The sequence below is a fragment of the Molothrus aeneus genome, chromosome 13, assembly GCF_037042795.1.
Source record: "Molothrus aeneus isolate 106 chromosome 13, BPBGC_Maene_1.0, whole genome shotgun sequence".
NCBI lineage: Eukaryota > Metazoa > Chordata > Aves > Passeriformes > Icteridae > Molothrus > Molothrus aeneus.
Genome location: NC_089658.1, coordinates 19,886,490 through 19,901,095, shown reverse-complemented (window position 1 = coordinate 19,901,095; position 14,606 = coordinate 19,886,490). Strand labels below are relative to the sequence as shown.

General features: G+C 50.6%; 1 protein-coding gene and 1 long non-coding RNA gene across 2 annotated transcripts in view; one reads left to right on the top strand and one right to left on the bottom strand.

Moving 5' to 3' along the window:
• Positions 1–109: 109 nt before the first annotated feature.
• Positions 110–3,449, bottom strand: LOC136562111 (uncharacterized). The gene is made up of 2 exons (XR_010784468.1): positions 3,337–3,449; positions 110–2,930 (listed from the first exon to the last, which is right to left on the bottom strand). It is a non-coding gene; the product is annotated as an uncharacterized lncRNA (long non-coding RNA).
• Positions 3,450–3,668: 219 nt separating this feature from the next.
• CTDSPL2 (CTD small phosphatase like 2) overlaps positions 3,669–14,606 on the top strand; it is a 31,275-nt gene continuing 20,337 nt past the window's right edge. Inside the window, exon 1 of the mRNA XM_066558981.1 lies at positions 3,669–3,726. The gene's annotated coding sequence lies outside the window, so the exon portion shown is untranslated. The remainder of the gene's footprint in view (positions 3,727–14,606) is intronic.

The following is a 14,606-nucleotide window of genomic DNA, read 5'->3' as shown; positions in this document are numbered from 1 at the left end:
AAGGTCAAACCCAGTTCTGGATGAAACAAACCCTCATATTTTTCAGCATTTTAATAGCCATGAAGAGCTGAAGATACTTCGAAGTGACAAGAAACAAACAAACACGAGATAATGGTTTGTGGATTTTATTAAATGTTACCATTTTACATTTCCATATATGCAAACCCAGCAACAGTGGGAAATCCAAAGCCTGCAGGACAGAAGAGCTGGTGAGTGAGTGTTCTGCAGTAGTACATGCAGAAAGTACAAAAGGTTTTCTTCTCTATAAATTATTTTCTGCCTATTTACAGTTTGCACAATGGACTGAATGATGCTCATTTATGTGGTGGTTTGGAGGTCCTGAGCTCTCAACAGGACCCATTTCCCTGTACACACACATCTGTGAAGAAATTCTCTGTCTGAAAACTTTCTCCTTTATCCCTATTAAGGCGAATTTCCACATGCCATAAATCTGCCAGCTGCACTCTCTGCTCCAGGAGATACACGGAGCTTTCAGTAACCTGGCACCCACACAGGGAACTTCCAGCTGAAGTAACCTGGGACCCTTCCTTGAGGAGGCTGACCAAAAGGATAGGATCAAATCTTGCTGCAATGATAGAAAATGTGAGATTAGGCACTTTATAAGGAGGAGCAGTGTCCTGCTGTTCCAGCTGGCTCCAGCACTGAGACCAGATTTCTGCAGTTAAAATAAAACAGGAAAACAAACCCACAAAACCAACCGGGGCCATCTCTCCCTATTTATGAGAGTGCAGTGGAATTTTCAAGCCAGCCAGAAACAGAGTAATGATATTTATGCCTGAACATTTTTATGCCAATATAGAAACCATAATACTCCAATTCCTCAACCTATATGAAACCCTGTGTAGCCACACTGGAATTACTGGGATGGATAATCTACAGTTCAACTTCCCAAAACCAGGTTTGACTGCTGGTGGCTGTGCATTTCCATCCCTGGAGGAATGTCTCATGCCACTCTCCAGTGCTGCACTGTGCCAGATCAAACACAAGGCTCATTCCCGTGTTTCTGCAGGCTTTGGGAGCAGATGAATCCCTGGTGCTGTCAGCTGGAGTGTCTGCAGTGAGAACAGCGAGTCTGGAGCTCCTCCTGGACAGCCAGATTGGCTCCCAGACTGCTGGGATGGAGCAGCAGCACAGCCTGGGAGCTGCTTCTCTCAACTCTGGTCAGCTATCCGAGGGAACTGATCCCCTTCAGAAAGGCAACAGGGACAGCAAACACTGGAAATGGGCAGTAGTAACATAGAAACCCAAAGAAGACTCTGAATTTGCTGAGAAGTGCCAGATGCTGAAGTTAAACTGAAAGTGGAACTGGAATAAACCCCACCCAGTCCTGAGCTGCAGATGCTACAACAACCCTCCCCACATGAGCTCTGCAGCATCAGGGAGCTCACTCTGGAGCACGTCAGTTTACGTGGTGTATGACCACAGAGCTAAGGGCTCTGCGAGGCTCAGGGGACAGAGCTGGGAGGAAATCCTAAACCCTGATCCTAAAGCCCAATGTCTTCCAGGAGCAGTCGGGATCCCAGTGCAGGAATGGGCAGTGGTCTGACAGGCGCACGTTTCCCCTTCAGCGTCTCTGTGAAGTGAAGCAAACGTGCTCCTCAAAGGTCTCAGGAGCCCAGACCCTCCAGCCAGGGGAGGCCCACTGCTGCCAGCTCAGCCTCTTCTTTGGCCCAAACCCACGTTCTGAGCTGTGTGTGCCAGCACAGGGTTTTGACACTGCCCACATGGGGCTGAGGCTGTGCTCCGTGGGGAGCAGGGTACAGCAGGGGGACCTCTGAACTCCTCCCTGCACAGCAACACCATCAGCAAGATGATTTTCCACATCCCCTTTCCTGCCAGTCCAGCCCCTTCTCCCTAATTCAGCAGCAGGGAACTCGAGGAGAGCACAAGGCACTGTGAAAAGCAAATTTTGATATCCTGTTACACAGAAAAGGGCAGTTCTCTTTGCCATAAAGATCAGTTTGAACCCTGAGTCACACGTTTGATCTCTTGTCAGAGTGTTTTTGGCCATGCTGGTGCTCACACAAATACCTGCTTGCTTTGAATCTTGCTGGATCAGCTCCTCTGGCCACTTGTTTCATTTTAATTACATGGCTTGAGAGAGTATTTCCACCCACCATTTCCCAAAACTCCCACTTTCTAAGTATCAGTGACTGTCCTTTTGGGGTAACAGTGTGAGACATCACACAGTTATCCTGCCATACAGGTTCCTCCTCAGGGACTGCCAAACCATCTTAATGAGGCTCTAACATGCCCAAACGAACCTTTTTCACAGCTGATCACTCACAAAATATTCACAGGAAATACTGGAATGCTCTAAAGGAATATGGTTCCCTGTTCTGAATGAGTTTCCACTGCCTTCCTACAACCTCTTTTCTATGGTAAAATTAGCTTTATAACGTCTTCTGTTAAAGACAGACCAGTAGAGTCCTGCTTATAGAATTCTAAACCAAATCTTGGCTTCACAGCAGCAGATGTACTTCTCTTTAACAAGCCAATGAATATTTTAGGTGACTAGAGAGCTGGGACTTCTATAATCTGATCCACGTTCAAAAGCTAAGCAGGGAGTCCACAGGTACCAGGAAACACAACACCCCTGTAAGTTTCTTCACTGCTAAATTCGAGGATGCCAGATACTCCTGTAAAAACCTTCCACTCAGGGCAGTACCTTGAGATATTATCCTGTCATAACACAGGGGAACCTGAGAACTGATTTCTGTTACAAAGACTGGTAAGTAAAAGTGATCATCAAAAGAAAACTTAAGATTTCCAACTTCAGTAGCATTGAGATGAGAAATATAACCTCACTACATGCTGCTGTACTGCAAGAGATGGCCAAGCTGCTTCATTAAGCCCTTCAAATAGTAAAGCACGCAGCATCCTCAGCATTTCCCACACAAAGAGGCTGCCTAGGAAAAAAAAAAAGAGAAAGCGGAAATAAAACTTCACAACACACTCCACAGGCGACTTAAAACAGCAACCGAAACCGCAAGCCAGCGCTGCCCTACGCTTGGGGAATGGGACGGAGGGCGAGCCAGCAGGGCCGGGCCGGGAGCGGGGAGCGCCCGGCGGTGCCCAGGGGAGCGCGGGGCGAGAGCGGCCGGAGCCGGGGCCGGCGCGGGGCTGCGCTGCCCGTCTGTCCGTCCGTCCGTTCGTCCGTCCGCCCGCGGCGAGTGCTGCCCGGCGCTGCCGCTGCTGCTCCCGGGGAGCGCCGGAAGGGCCGGGGGCCGCGGGCAGGGCCGGGACTCGCTGCCGCTCGCCCCCCGCCCCGCTCGCGCCCCGCGGTCCCCTCAGAGCTCCCCTTTCTCCGCTCACCTCCCGGCGCGGCCCGGCGGAGGACCCGGGGCAGCCGTGCTTCCTCCGCCGAGGCACCGCGGGCGCTGGGCGCTGCTCTCCGTCCCGCTGCCGGCCCCGCTCCCGCCGGCTCCGGCGCCGCCGCCGCGCCAGGCCCCGTTCCCTCCTTCCCGGCCTGCCCCGGCCCGGCCCCCTCCCCCGGCCGGGCGCGCCTGCGCGGCGGCCCCGCTGCCATCCGGGTCCCTCGGTGCGGTGCAGCGGGTCGGTAGGCGGGAAATGGCGACTGAGCGCTGAGCGCCGAGCGCCCGGAGCGCGGACCCGCCGCCGCCGCCCGCCCCCTCCGCCCGCCCGGCCGCCCGGCCGCCCGCAGCGCGGCCCCGCGGCGCCGCTCCCCGGCCCCCGCTCCCGCAGGTGAGTGACGCGGCGGACCCGCGCGGGTCCCAGCCCGGGATCAGGTGGGGGCGCGGGGTGGCCGCTCCGAGTGACCGGCGGGATGTCCCCTCGGGGCCTGCCCGCGGCGGGCCCGCCGCCCGCCGACACGCCGCGTCCCCCCCGCTCGCCCCCCGCGGCCGCCGCGGAGCCCCGGGCGAGCCCCGGCCGCAGCCCTGGCGGGCCGGCCCTGCCGCGGGGAGCGGCGGAGCGGTGTCACCCCGCCTGACACCCCCCGCCCGCCCCTCCAGGCCGAGGCCTGCGGCGGGTCCCGCCCGCCCGGCCCGTCCCGCGCCCCGGGGCCGGGCCGGAGCCGCAGCGCTGCGGGCGCATCGCGGGCCGTGCCCGCGCGGGTCCCGCGCAGGACGCGCCTGTTGCTGGCGGTGTTGTCGCCGCCGGGGCGGCAGCGCCGGACGCGCCTGTCAGCGGCCCCGGGGGCAGCGGGACGGGCTCGGCGGGGGCGGCCGCTCCGCGCTGCCCGGGCAGGGCTCCCGGCGGCGGCTCCGGGGATGTCAGCGCGGCGGGGCGCGGGGGACACCAACTTTGTCGCCGTCTGCGGCGGGGGCGGCGGCCGCGCCGGCACCGTGCGGGACCCCCGCCGTCCGGGGCCGTTATTGGCGTTCCCGGTCCCTGCTGGGAACGCGGCGGAAGGAATTAGCATGCTGCATACCACATTGATTATCTGCTCGCTCGGTGTTACTGGAGAGCACTGTACGAGCCTGTTGCTCAATTTTATGGTACTTAAGAGCGCTGGAGAGGACAGGTCTGGCTGTTTGTGTCAGGCTGTTTGGGTGAGCTCAAGCCTGGGTCCGTCCAAGGAACTTCGTTCTCTGTGGTGACAGTTGTGATGCTGCTTCTGGTCCCAAGCCTATTGTTTCTGGGAGGGATTTTCCATCGTCTTCCAGATGCTTATGGTGCACTTTTAAAAGTAACTTCGAGTTTGTCGTTATTGTCTTTGCCTTTGTTGATGTGTTTCCACTGTTAGAGTAGCCCGTGAAGAGGATCTCTAAGTGTAACTATTACTCTGTTGCCTTGGGCAAGTGACAACCTCTTTTGCCGTTTCTCCACGAGTAAAATGGGGATAATAATACCTTGGAGAGTTGTTACAAGAAGTAGTTAATGTTTGTAGAGGACTTAAAAGACCTAAGTGTTATTAATTAAGCCCCATGACACATTAAGGTAAGAGTTAGCGAGCCAGGTTTGCACATGGATGAACTGAGGCAGGAAGAGATTATGATTTAGCCAGAGTAACGTCCTGGATCTGTGACAATAGCAGAAAACAAGTTGTAACTACTTCATGCTGTAGGCACAAGGGAGCCGTTCTGGATAACAGATAGGATTCCAAGATTACTTGCCCCTCCCTCACCCCCCCCTCCCAATTTCAGGCTTTTCTACTTTAGGAGGTTCTGCCTGTGTGACTTCCAGTTGACTGGATAGCTCCAAGGACACTTACGGCTTGCCCACTTAAAAGTGTTTCAGCAGTTTTCATAACAAGATATATGTTCTAGGATGCAAGCCAAATCCCGACTTAAATTCCATGAAACATTCTCCTCTTTTCCTCTGAAAACATCGTGTGGAACTTAGTTTTGATCCTGTTCCAGTCAGTGCAGTGTGCACCAAAGCTGACATTCCTGTTCCATCAAAGTTCTTTATTAAAGAAAAAATTCCCCTGTCAGTCTGCCCTGGAGATTGAATGGGACAGTTGGATCGTTTTTCTAAGGATGTAAACATTCCACGTATGCTGGGGCCATGCGTGCATTTCATAATTGAAAGGTGATTTTCCATGCCCAGCCTTGCACCCCTTCCAGGGTGGTGGTTCCCCAGCACAAGGATGTGACACTGTCAGAGCCTCGGCAGCATTAAGCAGTTAAAAAAACAGAAAAAGTTGTCAGAATTCAAAAGGACACTGAGTCTTCACCTTCCCAAGTTTTTCCATACTGCACTGGCTCCTCTTTGATCTCTTGTAATGCTGTGAGGTGCCACCAACAGAAATCGTGTTTGCAGGAGACTTTGGGAATCACATCTGCTCTTTCGACAGATTTCTGTGCACATATTTCATTCCTGTGGAAGAAGCTTTCCCACAGGTGTAAGGGGAAGAACAACTTGGGGCACTTACACATTTTTGTAAAAACCATTCTGAAAGTCAGGCTGAACTATTTTGGCAAGAACTTGCAAGAAAAGCTTGAGCAGGGGGGTTGCACAAGAGAAACTCCAGAGTTGCCTTCCTACCTCAGCCATTCTGGGAGTCTAGAAAAGCAGGATGCATGAAGTAGGGCTGGAATTTGACATAAATTTAGAATTCCTGTGTATTTCTAGACATATGTGTGCTCTGAGAGGAGCTTGAGACTTCTTGCCTTTTTTGGGACAGTGCAATGGATTCCAGAGCATCACTGTGATCATTTCAGGATCACAGCTGGATAAGTAATCATACAGCCCTAAAGGTGCCTTTTCCAGGTTGTGGGTGTGCAGCTGTGCCCTGCCCAGGTTGTGCCCCATCCACGTGCTTTCAGCCTGGTCTCCCTGGGGAAGGCAGTTCCCATGTCTGCTGGGTTTGGCACTTTGGTGACGTCGGTGCAGGACCACTGAGATCATCCCAGAGTTAAAGGCTGCCCCTCACACAGGCTCCCTCTGTGACTGCATCCTCACTCTGTAATTCCTCAGGAGTGCTCCTCTCCACAAGTGCCTTTCTCATTCTTCACTCACGGCAGATCAGATGTGGTGATTCTTACTCGGAGCCCAGGAAGCAAAGGACCAAGTCTGAATGAAATCCCTTCATTTGCTGGCCCCTGAGTTGCTGTCACCATCTCTTGTATGTTTTAGAGAGGAGATTGGTTTTTGTGTGCTGTGTATGAAAAGTTCCTGGGGTGCTGCTCCCAGCTCTGGGGTTCCCAGCACAGCAGGGACATGGACCTGTTGGACTGAGTCCAGAGGAGACCCCCAGGCTGATCAGGGGCATGGAGCAGCTCTGCTGTGGGGGAAGCCTGGCAGAATTGGGATTGTTCAGCCTGGAGAAGAGAACCTTCAGGGGGATCTCATTGTGGCCTTCCAGGACCTGAAGGAGCCAGCAAGAAAGATGGAGAGAGACCCTTTACAAGGGTCTGGAGGGACAGGACACAGGGAATGGCTTCCCACTGCCAGGGGGCAGGGATGGATGGATATTGGGAAGGGATTCCCGGCTGTGAGGGGATGGGGCCCTGGCACAGGTGCCCAGAGCAGCTGTGGCTGCCCCTGGATCCCTGTCAGTGTCCCAGGCCAGGCTGGATGGGGCCTGGAGCAGCCTGGGACAGGGGAAGGTGGCAGGGGGTCCATGGCAGGGGGGTGGAGCAGAATCAGCTTTAAGGTCCCTCCCAACCCAAACCATTCTACAGTTCTGTGATTTGATGTTTGTACATCCCAACTGAATCCTCAGAAAATGCAAATACGCACCACAAGTGCAGAGCTGATTAATCAAATCCATGATGGGCTGTGCTTTTCAGGGGGCAGACTGTTCAAATGGAATCATTGCTGGGATCCTGGGAGGGAAGAGCGAGCTCTCAGCAGTTTAAGAGGAGCTCTCCCAGGCAGGATGTGGCAGTGCCAGCCCTACAGGGCTCCATCCCTGGGGAATTCCCTGGAGTGCCACGGAGCTGCAGTGGGGTGCAGCTCTGATGCTTCAGAGAAGCTCACATACACCAGGGTGCTTGAAAGCCTATCTAACATGTTGTTTACATGTTGAGATGCCTAGATGGCCATTATTTAGTGTTTTAGAAAAATAAATATTTGACATTCACAGATGAAGACATTTTCAATAGCACTTGAAAAATTAAGTGGGAAATCATCCACATCTAAAGCAATCAGCTCGGGGGTTGGGTCGGAGCTTCCCAGTTGGCAGTCCTAACTTTTTCTAAATAAATTACTTCCCAATCAGATCAGTTTCAGTAATTACTTTGATTAAGGTGCTCTTAACTTCTCAAATGATAAGTTCTCTCATCATATCCTGTGATCCAAGGAAAACCCTTGTCAGGACAATCTGCTGTAAGAAAACAGGGAGTTGAGCACAGCCTGCAGTGCACTCCCACCTCTGCCAGCACTGGGGATCCGTGCGGGATCTGAGGAGGTACGGCCTTTGCTGCCTCAGTTTCCCTGTCTGATGGGGCAGTGTTTTGGTAATGTGTGGCCAAGCCCAGGGGAAGGAGTTGTGCAGCTGCTGGTGGACAGGATTAACGCAGCAGCACATTGATCTCTGCTCTGTTGGGACATGCAAAATACAGCTCCCCGCGGGAGGCGTTTTCAGAGTCCAGCCCCATCAGTCAGATTTCTGTGCATCCTGCTAAAAATAACCCTAAAGCCAACATTTAGGAAGTGCCTGTGCTGCATTAGGTCCAGCAAGGATCCACTGCCCACCAAGTGACGCTTCTGCTGGAGTTACATAGAAAAGAGATGATGGAAATAGAAATTATCCCTAACAGTCCTAACCTGTCTGAATTCAGCGTTCAGTTTTGGTGGGTGAGGACTCTAGTTAGGATGCATGAAACACCTCTACTTCTGTGCCCATAGTATTTCGTGTGGCAGTATAATTTTAAGCATAATACTGTCATGAAAATAAATTTAACTAAAAGGAGCTGTAAACTCCACGGCATCTGGAAAATAAACTATGGATACTTACTTAAATATGGATACTTACTTAAAGGAGCATAGTTACAAAAAATACATCCTGCTAGTCATTGCCAATATTCCAGGTGTAAGTAGGAGAAAAGAATCTAGGACTCTAAAGCGTTTGGTTTAGACCTTACCTGTAAATTAATTACCTTATATGTATAAACAAGAGTGTTGTTAGCAGCAGAAGAGGGCCAGGCAGCTGATGCTGCAGGGCTCATTAGCATCCTCAAAGCCTCCCAGGGAAGGGAGGGATCCTGTCCTTATTTAGGCTGTGTTTGGGAATAGCTAATTTAAGTTAATAAAGTAGCAGGAACTCTGATCAAATCAGAGCAGTTGTTCTGAGCAGTTTGGCCTGTGCTGCACCAATTCAGTCTAAATCAGAACTCAGTTTACCCTAGGCCATTCTAACCCACGGCTGCTTTGATTTACCCTGTACTTTAGGAGGTGCTAATTAGTGGAAGGGAGGTAATTCAATCTAAGGCTGAGGCTGTACCACAAGGGCTTCCCTGGCCCCACAGCAGCAGCCTGGTTGGTGGGGAGCCCCACGCGGGCTCCTGGGCTGCCGTGGTGCCCTCCGGGAGCCTCTCGGCCTGGCTGGGGAGAAGCAGCATTCCCCCTTCCCTTCCCTCTTCCCACAGCTGGCTCTGCCTGGGAAGGCTGCTGGCTTAGACCCAGCCTAGCACAGGTTTCCTTAGGCTGGGCAGAGCTCCGGGGGCTGTGCGTGCTGTGCTCAGCACGGAGGGGCTGGGGCAGAGCCCGACACTGTGTGTGCGTGTGTGTGTGTGTGTGTTTCTGAGCCCGTGCTGGCATTGCACTCCGCCTGCTGGAGCTCCCTGCAGGCTTGCCCTCCTCTGGTTCACGTCCAGGCACTGCTGTGTGTGCGCTGCTGCTCCAGGAAGGAGGGGGTCCCCTGCTCCAGGTGACAGCTGGGACCTGCCCTGTGCCCTTGCTTCTCCTCCACTTCCCTTCCAGAGGACGTAACAGCACCGCTCCTTGTTCCTCCCCATCCTGGAGGCTTCTCTCATTTTACCGTCCCAGGGGAGCTCATTTAGGGGCAGGAGGCTTCTGTTTCTCTGGAGCAGTGCTCTGGCTGCAGGGCGGTGCCTGGTACCCAGTTCCAGTCCATCACCTGGCAGGGCAATCCTACAGGTGAGGGCTGAGTGCTGGTGCTGGCAGTGTGGGCTGTGGGAGCAGCTGGGAAAGCAGGGGCGATGGTCAGGGAAAGGAAAACAGCCAGGAATGCACAGCTCCTGTGAGCTTTGTGGGCAGCAGGTCTGGGCTGGGGCTTGCCAAAGCAAGGCAGAGTGTGAACTGCAGGTTTAAGGTTTGTTTTCAGAGGGGGAAAACAGTGTGCAAAAAGTAAGGGAAGTGTTTAATAAATAGCAGGAATATATACAAGAATGTTCAAGGTACTTGCAGGCATTGTGAGTGTGGGATTTAACTACATTATATTTGATTGAGTTACCTACCTCAGTTTGTCTGACACCTTGAGCTCCTGTCAAGACCAAGCAGTTGTAGTTAAATCAATTTAAATACAATTGGAAAAGCTTGTTTATTTTGCTTATCAGGCCAGAAATTACAAAGATTACAGGAGAAAATAAAGTTAGTGTAATCTTGATGCTTTTATGATCTTAAAGATTTGGAAGAAACTTTTGAGGACTTCATTGTAGCTAAAATAATATTCCTAAACAACTGTAATTTCTGGGTTTAGAGTCTTTTACTTTTGTGTTGCTTAGGGACTAGGAAGCTCATTGGTACTTTTAAGAGAAAGGTTTTTGGGAGCTCAGTTGGAAAAAGGGGCTACAGAGATTCAGGTGAAGAGGTGTCAGACTTAATTGTTAGGTGTAATTACCCTCTTGGACTCATTTGAAGATAATTCTCTTTTGATAGTAGATTGGTTTATTATATACCTGAAAAGGTTTGATAATGTTCCATCTCAAAGATTAATAGTTAATATGGAAATATCCTAAGTCAATTAGCATGGTACTGCAGGAGCAGGCAGAGGATGCCACCCTGCTGGTGAGGTGTTGTGTTCAACCCCTGGGGAAAGCAGGGAGGGACAAACCGGGGTGGAAAGGCTGTGACAGAGGGTTCAAAGCCCCCCTCAGCACCCACAGGCTGGAGGCACAGCACCTGTGCAGCGTTCTGAGTGTCAGAGTGGGGCTGAGGTGCTGCTCAGCTCTGCTCGCTCCCTGGGGCTGCACGGACACTCCTCCCCTGCTCCTGCTCTGGGCTCTGCCTCTTTGAAATCAGGGGGGTGGGCTTTGCTTGCCCTCTGTGCTCAGAGACAATTAACAGCACTAATTTCTGATTTGTAACATACATGATACTGAAAGGACGAAGCAAGGAATATTTTCCTACTTCAGTGTGCCAGTTTTTAAATATTCCAGAGGTGGGATAAGCAAGGAAGCAAGGTGGAATGTGCCTGTGTGTAAGGACTGAGCCACGGCCATCTTTGGCTTACCTGGGATGCTTGAAGGATCTGGCTTACCTACACAGGTTTGAATTTTCAGAAACCTTGTAGGAACTGAGTATATTTAAAATTTCTGTTCTTCTGTGACATTGGGTTGATGCTGGTCCGTGGACTCTGCAATTCCCAGGGAGGACTGACAGACACACAGACACTTGCAATTGGATAAGCCCCATTTTCTCTAGGAAGAGCTGATCAGTGTTTCTGTGCTGAAGGACAGAGCCCATCAAAGAGTGCAGTGAGCAAAAGAAACCCATGCTAGAACTGTCCTTTTCCCTGCCAGCCAGGAGTTCCATGTTTTATTCCCGAGTGGAAACACTCCAGCCTGAAGACATGGCTGGCTGGAGGGTCAGGACAAAGGAGCTGCAGGGGCTGGAAGGATGAAGGGAAAGGAGGAATGGGCATTAGAGAGCATTCCTTTCACCTCCAGTAAAACATTTCTACTCTCCCACAGTTTTGCTGAGTTGTTTCTTCAGCCCTGCTGGTGAGAAGTGATGTGTGCTCTGTCATATACCGCACGGCACAGCGGTGGCAGCTAGCTTGTTTCAAGTATTTCTTTGGTATTTAAGGTAACTTGTTACTTAAGGAAATTTGTTACTTAAGTTAACTCAGGTTTCCTCAGTATCTGGAAGATTTTCCCAAAGTCTAATGTAGCTGCTTTGCAATGTGATAAATTAACCACTTGTGCTGCTTTGGAACGTGCCTTGGTGCTTTCTCCATGGTAGGGATTTCTGACCAGAGGCCAGGCTCACTCCTGATCCTGGGGAATGGCTGGAAACAAATCCAACGACTGTGGAAGCTCCCAGGTGGTACCGGCACTTCTTGTTCCTGCTGATTTCTCTGGTTCAGGGTCCCTCAGTACAGATTCTCAGCGGCTGTGTGGCGATCAGGGCACTCACCCACAGGTTTCCACCACGAGGCTGTGGTCCAGGAGCAGGACCCCTCTTTTCCCCAGCTCCAAAGCCCCGCAGACAGAACTCCCCAAAGCAGGGCACGAGCCAGACCCCTTCTCCTCGCTCAGCAGAGCAGTGCCCTGGCTGCTTGCAGAGCCAGATCTGCCACCGCACAGCCGGAAAGTTCTTGTTTCATTGCATGTTGTGCATTTCAGAGTGACAGAGATGCATTGGACCAACCTGGAGGTGATTATCTTGTGAAAGAAATAAGTGAAATTCAGGGTGAAATCAACTGGAAACGTTGCAGCGTGGATGCAGGGCAGTTTCACCCTCCAGAATTTCTGTTGTCATTGGTAGCTTGTGCTTATTATACTTTGTATTATTGGAATATTGAGCAGAAACTTCCTATAACTTTCCATTGAGTAAGCAACAAAGCTTGTTGTTATTTTTTCTTTTGTTTTTTTTTTTTCTTGTGGATTTTTTACCCAAAGTAAAACAGGGAGTAAAAAAAGAGAATGAAATAAAATGTACAAAATAGCTTCATTGTGACGGAATCAGACAGGTCCCTGAAATTCATTTCAGGCAAGTTTTTGGGACTGGATACGTTTCAAGTTCATCATGTCTCAATATTATGTTTTAAGGGTAAAAACATAGCATCACTCACAAGTGAGTACAGCTGTTAAACCTTTAGAACTTATTTTCATGTCAGTTTTAACTCAGGTACAGGCCCAAATTAATCTCAGATTTGCAATTTTGTGAGAATGAAGTTTTCCATGCAGGAAAGAAGCCAGGATGGGCTATGAAAGAGTCAGTATTAATTCAGCATGTATTCATAAGGGAAAATGATTCGTTTAAATTTTGTCTGGACACTGAGTAATACGAATCCTGATTGTGCTGGAATTTTCCCCATTTTAACAACAGAGTTGGTTGATTTTTTTATTGTAAATCAGGGAGGCCAGGTGCGAGGAGAGCATGAAAACAGCCCCGTGCAAAGGGGAGAGCAGAGTTTAACCTCTTGTGAAAGGCTCTGAAGGGATGCAGTGTACCAAGGAAGGTGTTTGCCAGGGCAGTGAGAATCATATTATCGTTTAAAGAGTCTTTATCCTGCAATAAAAATAGTCTGCTATTTTTGAGGCCGAAGGAGCAGCCAGAACCCTTATCTATCCCTTTGAAAGATAGCAGCCTGACAAGGTCCTGTGGGATACGGGATTGTGGCTGCGATCCCCCGGGAGGGTTCAGGTGGAGTGGAGCAGGATTAGGTTCTCTGAAGTGAAGCAAAAGGCAGCTCTGCTGCTGTGCAGACCGTGCAGAAATTCCTACATTCTCCTCACAAACACAGGAGCTACTCCTCAGCTTCCATAGGCAAACCCAGACGTACTCAGGCTTATTAATCTGCTGTTTCTGCTGTTTTTTAATGAAAAAGATAACTGATATGGGCGAGCTGAACAATTAGCACAAGTAACTCCTCGGGATTGTTTTGTGTTCAGACCACATCCCGGAAGGTCTGTTCAGGAAGTGTTTGCAACCTGTCCATGCCACGGCTTCTAACAGAGGGACTTGACTTCCATAAATAGGCTCCCTGTGTGCCTGGCAGTGTGGATTAAATGTCCAGAGAGCCTGAGGACAGCTGGTCCCTCCCAGAATCCCAACAGGAGCAGTGCTGGTTCTGTGGAATCTGTTCCTGCTCGTCTGCAACTCCAGCCCTGCAAACTTTCCTCTCCCGACCTCTCAGGAGCCCCACAAGATCTGGAGGTGGCTGATGTGAAATTGTCATCTTGGCAGCACCAGAGGTTGGAAATAGGCCCTTCTTTCTGCAGCAGGTTTTGGGGTTTGCTCTGAGGTTTGCTGTCCCGTGCTTACCCCAGTTCTCCAAGTTTCCTCCTTGCTTAGTGTGACACAAAACTGGAAAGCCTGAATTAATTACCAGCGTGTACCCTCAGTGCAAAGAGAAAAATATCTTGGCTGGGAGGGAATAAACTTTCAGTTCCAAATGCATTTGGTATAATCAAAACAAAGCCTCACTAGCAAAGCAATGGCAAAACAGAAATATGATGGCTAGAGCAGAAAAAGAAAGGAACAGAAGATCTATTTTCTGTTGAGGCCGATTGTAAAAAGCTGCCATCCTTCTTTGGCAAATCCTTCTAAGGATGGGCTTGTTTTAGGGGCAGTACTCAGACTTTGGGAGAGTAGAAGTGAGCACAAGGTAGGTGTCCTGAGGGATCAGGGTTCGAACAGCTGAAGAGCAAGGATTTCAAGCAGGATTTTGTTTCAGATGGAAATGATTTGGTGCCCTGGATGGTGGGGAGGAGCAGAAAATGGGCTTTCAGTGAAACAGGGAGAATTTAGAGGTGCCTTTGATAGCTGGAATTACTTACTGTTGTTTTGATGGAACTTGTGATGGCTTTATACATTTATCCAGATTTCTTAACCCAGCACCAACATTTGAATAGTATGTGTTGGGTGATTTGCTCTTTTAATAAATCAGTGCCTTTTTATTTTGCTTTCACCCATCCCAGACTAGCATCACTTCCAGACTGCTTTGAGTCAGGCTTTCCTGGTTTATTGCTCTCTTAGTGCTGCAGTGGCAGAAAAACACACCTAAAGATTGGAGAAGAGTGACAAGTAGTGCAGTGCATTAGAAAACATGAAATGCATCTGCTGGAGTGACATGAAATGGCTGTGATTTTCTAGGGAAGGAGAGTAAGTTGGTTAAAAAAGGCCAAGAGTCGTTAAAGGGGAAGGGTCTCAACATCTTGAGCTAACAAGGAGTATTTCCTTGAGGTGTGAGAAGGGCTTTGGGACCTGTCTGGGTGCAGGTTTACCCGCCCATCCTTGCCCTTGGCTTTGGGGGGCACAGCACG